Raw genomic sequence first — 8547 nt, forward strand, 5'->3', positions numbered from 1 at the left:
GGAAAAGTCTTGTGTTGTTTGTGCTCTGGCAAGAAGAGAGCAGGGGTGGTGTTCACCTGAGGAGAAACTGCATGAAGGAGGACATCTGTTCTGATGGGAAAGATCAGAACCACGAGATCAGTGGAAACAGGGAGAAACAGATACTTCACACAGACTCTGGGAAGGAGCTGGTTTATTCCCCAGCATGTACAGGGAAAGAGTGAGGTTATTTAGGGTGAAAACACAGAAATCTAGAGGCTTTGGGAACTCTCAAGCAACACGAACTTGGCTTATACAAGAGACAGGCTTTCACATCCAGTCTTTCACTTATTCCAAATTTTGGTCTTGGAAAAATAAGAAACAACAAACAGACTGCATTAGCTTACCCACCCACAAAACTTCTTTCATTGAAATGCACAAGACTTCATTGTTGAGCTCTTGGCTTTTAATGAACTTCTTGACACTCTGTTGTCTTCTTTCTAACAAATTACACAGCTCTATATTTTTCGGTTATTTATAGTTATTCCTAACTTCCAGGAAGCTCCAAATTAAATTCTATGCTTAGGCAATGAGAATTTGAAACATAACAGTTACTTGATATTTGGTGAATGAATAAAGGAGAATAGTCAATAGCAAAACATTAAATTGGACAAATCCTATACTCAAGGATCAGGAGTTTGCATGAAAAAGTACTGATGGTCTGAAAGATTTGGATGACAAGGAGGGAGACTCTTACAGAACCAAAAGTTTCTCTCAGGCTGAGATACTTTGCCTCTGGAAGAGATGGAGGGAGAATACCTGAAGACATCCTTTCATAATTTAAAGTCTGTTTTCCCAGCCAGTGTTCCCAGCAGGTGATGTTGACATGTTTTCTGCTCTGAAAGATTTAAATCTAAGAGCTCTTAGATTTCACAGGAAAGGAGGCTTGCTTCTTAAACTCTTGGTTAAAAGCAACCTATTTTCCCCCTTCTCTCATTTGTCTCCTGCTTTGCTCCAGTAATCCTAATTTTCTCAGTAAAATTCCATTATTTTGTTCAGGAAAGCATTTGGGTGTCAAAATGCTGGAAAAAACAGATATGCAAAGGAAAATCCATTGGCAAAGGCCACTTCTCCTTCAGCACGCTTCTTGGACTCCTCTCAAATAAGCTTCTGCTTTGAAAAAGCAGTTGAGAGCTTTTTTTTTCCTGTTATTTTTATTTATTCTATTTTATTTTCGCAGGAGAAGCAGTCAGGATAGGTTTCTGTCTGAGAAAATGAGATGGTTTTAATTTCTCAATAACCTGTTAATTGTTCATTATCATATAATGTTAAAGCCTATGTATGTAATTATCAGAAGAATATTAATATATATTTTTTATTTTTTTATATTGTTTGAGAGACAGAGAGAGACGGAGCATGAGCAAGGGAGGGGCAGAGAGAGAGAGAGAGAGAGAATGAATCCTGAGCGGGCTCCAGGCTCTAAGCTGTCAGCCCAGAGCCCGATGCGAGGCTCGAACTCATGAACTATGAGATCATAACCTCAGCCGAAGTTGGACACTTAACCAACTGAACCACCCAGGTGCCCCGAACATTAGTATCTTAAATGTATACATAACATCTTGTAGCATTTGAAATTCTAATAGATACACATTTTCATTTAAAAGGGGGGGCTAGGCTACCTAAGTGAATGTCTGTTTGTTCTTCATTAATTACTATGTACATTCTCCCCTGTTGAAAATATTGATTTGTGAGAGAGGCAAACCATGAGAGACTCTTGAATGCTGACAAAAACTGAGGACTGATGGATGTGGGGGGGAGGGGGGGATGGGCATGGAGGAGGACACTTGTGGGGATGAGCACTGAGTGTTATGTGGAAACTAATTTGACAATAAACTATCTGTAAAAAAAAAAATAAATAAATTAATAAAGATGCTTAAACAAAAAAAACAAAAAAAAAAGAAAATATTGATTTGTAAGGGAGGCAATTTTGTGACTAAATCACAGTGATCATAAATTCTCACAGGGAAAAACACACCTCACATTTTATACTGTAAATGAACAAGTGTTTTTTTGTTTTTGTTTTTTTTTTAATTCCAAAAGCATTAGTCCAGAAAAGAGAATTTTAATGACATCTTTAAAAAGAAGCCTCAGGGGCGCCTGGGTGGCTCAGTGGGTTAAGCGTCCAACTTCAGCTCAGGTCATGATCTCGCATTTCTCGTGGGTTGGAGCCCTGCATCGGGCTCTGTGCTACCAGCTAGCTCAGAGCCTGGAATCTGTTTTGGATTCTATGTCTCCCTCTCTCTCTGACCTTCCCCTGCTCACGCTGTCTCTGTCTCTCAGAAATAAAATTTTTTTTAAAAATAAAAAAAATAAAAACAAAGAAGCCACAACATTAACTGAAACCAAGGAGCAGGTATGACTTAACATAGTTGTTTCCAATGTTTTGCAAGCATAATTAAGGAACATGCTTTGCCTTTTGAAATATGCCTATCTTCTATCCTCATGTTTCCAAACTAATGCCTACATCTGTACTTTTGGAAAAGAGTAATTACTGTGCCAAATGACACTTTTCCAGTGAAATCTATTACCCGCCAAATCTAGGGCTCCTCTCTCCTTGGTTTCATTTCCTGTTAATTAAGCATAATTTCCTGATATGAAAAAGAGACTCTTGACACACCACTACCACTAATGCCAAAGAACTGTAATAATAAAATTTCAAAATCTGTAGCAATGCTATATATCACTGGCCATGTATATTCATAAAGAAAAAGTGATCTCAATTTCCACCTTAGAGCGTGCACATGTGCATAGGAAATCACCTATGCTGGTGTTACATGCAGTGTTTAAGAGCCAAGAAATAAATAATCTGAACATCCAAACACAGAGAAATGAGTAAATTCTGTAGGTAATTCCTAGGAGATACAAGTAACAATGTAGAAAGATCTCTAAGATGTATTCTTTAGTAGAACAAATTCAAGTGGCAGAACACTACATAAATTATGATGCTATTAATGTAGAACACACATATGCTCATAACCACAGACACACCAATCCTCTATTATTCTACTGGTGTTTGTATCTGTGCCAGAGATTCCCTTTGGAGAAGGGGTAGGATAGCCAAACGATGGTAAATGGCGTGAATTTTGTAATTTATATAATAAATACAAATTAAACATACATTTTTAAAATAAAGTGAAAGCTTGAATTTTAAGTAATGTAACATGTTGTATACCTTCCTCTTTTCATGTCCAAGCTCCTTTCTCTCAATTTCTAAATACTCTAAGTTAAAATTAGTATTTCTTTGGGGGGGGGGGGCACATGGGTAGCTCAGTCCGTTAAACATCTGACTCTTGATTTTGGTCTCAGGTCCTGATTTAACAGTCATGGGGCTGAATCTCGTATCAGGCTGCAAGCTGAGCACAGCACCTGCTTAAGATGCTCTCTCTCTCTCTCTCTCTTTCCCTCGCTCGCTCCTTTGCTCACTCTCACTCTCTCTGCCCCTCTCCCCCACTCACACTTTCTCTCTCTCTCTCAAAATAAACAAACATGTAACAAAAGAGTAGTCCTTTGGATTATGGTAAAATACTGCAGATTTCCTTCTTGGTAATTTTCCAAAGGAATTGTCATTAATGTACAAAATGCTATTCAGGTTTGGTCTCATTTTCATGTTTCATTGAAAAATTTATTCTGTATTAGCATGCAATATATAAACACAGAAATTATTCAAAAAATATAGCATATTAGCAAACTATGGTTTCAATCTACACACAGGACAATAAAGCATAAACACTTTTGGAAGATTCAGACACTTCCCCAGAGAAATTGAAAGAAGCTTACAGAGCATATGTTCCTAGGGTATAGAACAGCTCATTTGATCACAGTGGTTGGTTAAACTAGTCATTCATGAATTGACCTTGTTTTATGATTATAAAGATTGAAATGTCTTGAAAAGTACAGACTACTCTCTGATGAATCATACCAAATTCCATTACATGTGCTATTTTTCATCCCTAAATCTCAAATAATTTCAAACATATTTAGCAGTACTGTATGCATTTATAACTGGCACAGGACCAAAGAAGCCTCCCTCTGTGTTTAGGTAAGAGCATATAACTGTGGGGACCTGCATTTTCTATAAGAACCCATACTACACTTGCTTACAAGTGTTTACTTTTAATTTTACATGTATACTGATTTCCTCTATCTAAGCTTGTGGAATACCTGAATCCTGTCACTATACTCAATGAACAATCCCCTCTTTATGCCCAAATCAAAAATTATAAAGGATGCTTACATAAAAGCAGCATAAAATTTGCCCCCACATTTAAGCTGTTCATTTGAAAGATGGTAGGCAATTCTAATACTACGCTTTCCCCAAAACAACTTATAAAATCCCCCACTAAAGTATGCACTAGTGAGTTATTGATAAATTCCATTTATCAGTACATTAGAATAGCATAATAATGAGGTATGATAGACCCAAAATGTCTTGTAAAAATTCTCTCTACAATCTATAAAGTGCACTGTTCTTTTCTGCATGAGAATCAAAGTGCGTTGAGATATTCACAACAGGAAACTATATAGAGATTTTCCAGATCAATGTCAACCTTCCATAAAAAGGAATAGATATGAGCATAAACTCCAAAGAAGATTAAATGGTCACATGATGTGACTCCGCTTGTTATTTTTCTCTTGAAAATAGGAGTTGAAAACTGTACTCCCTCAAGCCTGCATATAGTTTAGTATTTAAAATCTCCAATACTCAAGCTAGGTAATGTCGTATTGGTGCTACATTTGTGAAGTCCTGTGGCAGAATTAGATGGTTGTGGGTATCATCATTCATTCACCAAACTTTTCAGTGTCAGAATACCAAGTTTATTCAAAATGGCAATGTACTCAGCCAAAGGACTGCATTCCTTAGTTCTTATGCTGTTGTGGCCAGTTGAACAATGACAAATACACTGAAATATCGTGTGAAAATTTTTCGGTAAGTTTCCTTACAAATGAGGTGGTACTGTACTGCCTGGAATGTGTATGTAATGTCTGGAGCTCTAGCAACAGTTTTTCACCATAAGGAAGGACAAAAATCATATCCCAAGGATATCAGAGCAGAAAAGTGAAAGACTGGATCCCTGATGACTTTCAGGAGATGCTATGTCGGGTCTGAACAGCCTATTTGTTAATTGGGTTCTCCGACACATAGAGGCAAATTTATTTTTACAGAAATTGGTCTCAACATATGTTTAAATGTTTCTTAGTCTACCTATAGTTGCTCAAGCTATTATGAATTTAAAGATAGCTACTGAATGCATTTTTGCATCTTCATGGACAAGTATACCTCACATAAATAAAAAATGCTCCCGAGGCCAGTCTCAATTTTTTTCTTTAAAATTCTCCATTCTTCAATGATCTTTATGGCTTGGATTCAATCAGGTATACTGAATACAGATTTTCTCTGTGCTATCTTCTTTATGCTTTTTGCTCCAATCTAATTAGCCTTGTTTTCAGGACTTCTGACATTCTCTTTTCTTTCCCCTTTGTACTGTTTTGCACATGAATTTGCCCCCTTTATCTGGTTGTCACTCTTCAGATCTCAGCTCAAAGTTTACTTCCCCCACTGAGTTACATCCACTGGATACGTGGTCTCAGCATAAAATGTACCTTTCTTTACAGAACCTAGCACACTGTTGCATTTTTTCTTGTTGTCACCTAGTGAAATTACATGCTTAATGCACTTCTCCCTCCAATCTTCTAGATTTTAAACTGCATCAAAAGGGGACCCAGGCCTTATTTCTGAACCTGTTTCTTTCTGGTGCCTGGCACAGTTCGCGTTGCAGAACAGGCACTCAGTAAATAAAGAGAATCATCTTACCCATATCGACACACCTGGTAATTATGTGAATCGGGGCCAGCAAGAACAGTTGGAGACACACGTAAATGTAACAAACCCACACTCCAAAAGCAAATGTCGGGAAGTGGAGATTACCTGCGTTGGCATTCTCAATTCGAGAAATCTGTAAATAGTAATTCTCATCGGGAACTCAAGATCGTTTAACAGGTTTTGTGAAAGTAACAGTGAATCATGAAAAGAGCAAAGGGTACATCTAAAACTTGAAGAGAATAAAAGAAAAGACAGTGACTTTAAAAAAAAAAAAAAGTGAAAGTAAATTCAAGTTGAAGAAAATGAACTCAACTCAAAGAAAGTAGATTTTCCCCCGGATCTGTACTTCCTCACCCCCACCCACATCACAGCCTCATTCTAGTTCATTTTTTTTTAAGTTTTTATATTCATTCTGGAAAAGAGTGCAGGAGAGGGGCAGGCGGGGGGNAAGCAGGGTCCACACTGCGAGTACAGGGCCTGATACTGGGTTCAAACTCACAACCCAAGATTATGACCTAAACTGAAATCATGAGTTGTCCATTTAACCAGGCGAGCCACCCAGGTGCCCTAATTCACTTTATCCATCGCTAGTGGTGTTATCTTGCCCAAGCGCTGACTTCATAATGTCGCATCTTTCCAAAGCCCTTTAAGGGCTCACCATAGACTATCACAGATACAGGGCTAACTGTTGAGTATATTCATCAAATAGACTTATGATTTTTACCACTTATTTTTGATGGATTTTACTTTGAGATGTTTGGGGGGAGGAGTTGATTTTCCTATTGATGATTTAAAATAATGCACAGCTTGAAGCCATCAGCATAGTTTTTTTTTTTGTCTGTTTTTAAAAGAATTTGAATGAGTCCAGGCATCCATACTCCAATGCCTAACAACATCTCACAGGAACCGGCAATTTGATTCCCAGCTGGATTATTTTCACGTAAAACGTCTTCATTTTCAAGGGTCCAAATCATGCATGGCAAGCTAATTTTCTTCATGATGTTACGGGATACTTTAAGTACTAGCAGGAGAGACTGCCAACAGTCAATCAATTAAAGTGTGCAGAACAAAATGGGAAGTGGTTTCGTATCGTAGTTCGGGGATAAACCGAATGACCGAGTCTGTTAATTATCAAAAATAGATTATCTTGGGTTGTCGGTAGTTCCAGTTCAAGATGGTGACACGGCAGGAGACCAGGCTCACCTCCTTCCACTGCCCTACCGAATCTGAAGCCACAGAGGGAACAACTTCCTGGGACAAAACTTGCAAACCGAGCAACTCTTACACAACAAGGTTCAGGCCACAAGGTCCGCGCGGGAGCAGGTGAAGAGAGGCTGGGGCACACACCCGCCACGACCCCCAGCCCCCTGCAGGGTGACCCAGTCAGGAGGGGACCGCACTTCTCCCCGAGGAGTGAAGAGCCTGAACCCCACAGTGGGCACCCACATTGGAAGAAACACTCCCCCCCCCACACACACACACTCCCCAAAAATCTAGCTTTGGAAACCAAACGTCCACCAGACTGAAACAAAAACTGAGGAACGGCTCTCCAACAAGGACACCCCGCCCCAGGTTTCAGCGCAGAGGCAGCCAATCCAGAAGCTCCCAACTTTGTGAGGCTTTGGCGCACTTACTGATGTTATAGTCTCAGCCCCCAGGTCAGGCAGGTAACCCGGGACACACCTCGAGGCTGCTGGCTGGCGGGCACGGTCTCCCGCCCTCCCGCCGTCCGCCTGACTGCAGCTGGCAGGCGCCATTTCCCCCCCCTTAACTGAATGCCAGGCCTTTTTTCTTTCTTTTTCACAGAAAAGAAATACACGTTTCCTCTACCACCACCTATACACATTTTCTCTGCCACATACCAAAGCGTGTGTATCTCCCACAGGGCTGCTTTTACACACGTCTGGTGTCCGGTGTTTCCCAACGACCGGCTCTCGACCGCCCGGCCCTGGACCGCAAGGCTTCGTGCGTTCCTGGGTCTCGCGAGATTGCAGCAATGAGCGAGAACCTTTTTGGTAGCCTACCAACTCCAGGGCACCGCGTTGATATCCTGCAACAGACCCCCAGTCTTTCTGAGACAGAGGCCTATTTGCTTGTCCTGAGCTTTGGCCTGAGGGACAGGCTTCTGTTGTGACACACATCTAAAGGCTGCAGATCTCTCAGGAAACAGAGGCCAGTGGATGCCATCTTCTCACCCTCCCTCTGCCTTGCGCCTGCTCGCCTGTATATTGCAGAAAGGAGCTTAGACCCTCGGCTGCTGCCCAATTTTTGTGGACGCCCCTGCATGGCTCTGGTGGCCAGTGGGACTGACGCGTATGGGTTCCACACAGCTGCAATCAATGGAGAGTGTTCTTAACTAGCTCCCACCCCAGGGACAGCAGAAAGCGACAGGCCCAGTAACTGCTTGTTTCCATGAAAGGAACCCATTAGCTTACCTGAATTGTTACAGCCTGAGCGTCAGGCTTTTCAGTTTACCTCCAAAGCTACTGCCTGAGGGGCAGGCATCTAATGAAACAAACATCTAAGGGCTCATTGTCTTCCTTTCCAGAGACCTCAGAGGGCCGGCACTATTTTTGCATTCCCTCAGCCGCATTCCAGAGTGACCTTTACTATAGTTATTAATACTATGTTGCCTATTTGAAAGTAGCTACCAGAGTGGATCTTGAAAGTTCCCACCCCAGGAAAATGAAATTGTAGCTGTGCATGGT

General features: G+C 40.7%; 1 long non-coding RNA gene across 1 annotated transcript in view; it reads right to left on the minus strand.

The window, feature by feature from the left end:
- The window catches only part of LOC144216908 (uncharacterized), a 62588-nt gene extending 54798 nt beyond the window's left edge, over nucleotides 1-7790 (minus strand). The window contains exon 1 of the long non-coding RNA XR_013330789.1: nucleotides 7702-7790. This is a non-coding gene — a long non-coding RNA (uncharacterized LOC144216908). The remainder of the gene's footprint in view (nucleotides 1-7701) is intronic.
- Between the last annotated feature and the right edge of the window lie 757 nt (nucleotides 7791-8547).

The sequence above is a fragment of the Crocuta crocuta genome, unplaced genomic scaffold (genome assembly GCF_008692635.1).
Source record: "Crocuta crocuta isolate KB4526 unplaced genomic scaffold, BGI_CrCroc_1.0 scaffold218, whole genome shotgun sequence".
NCBI lineage: Eukaryota > Metazoa > Chordata > Mammalia > Carnivora > Hyaenidae > Crocuta > Crocuta crocuta.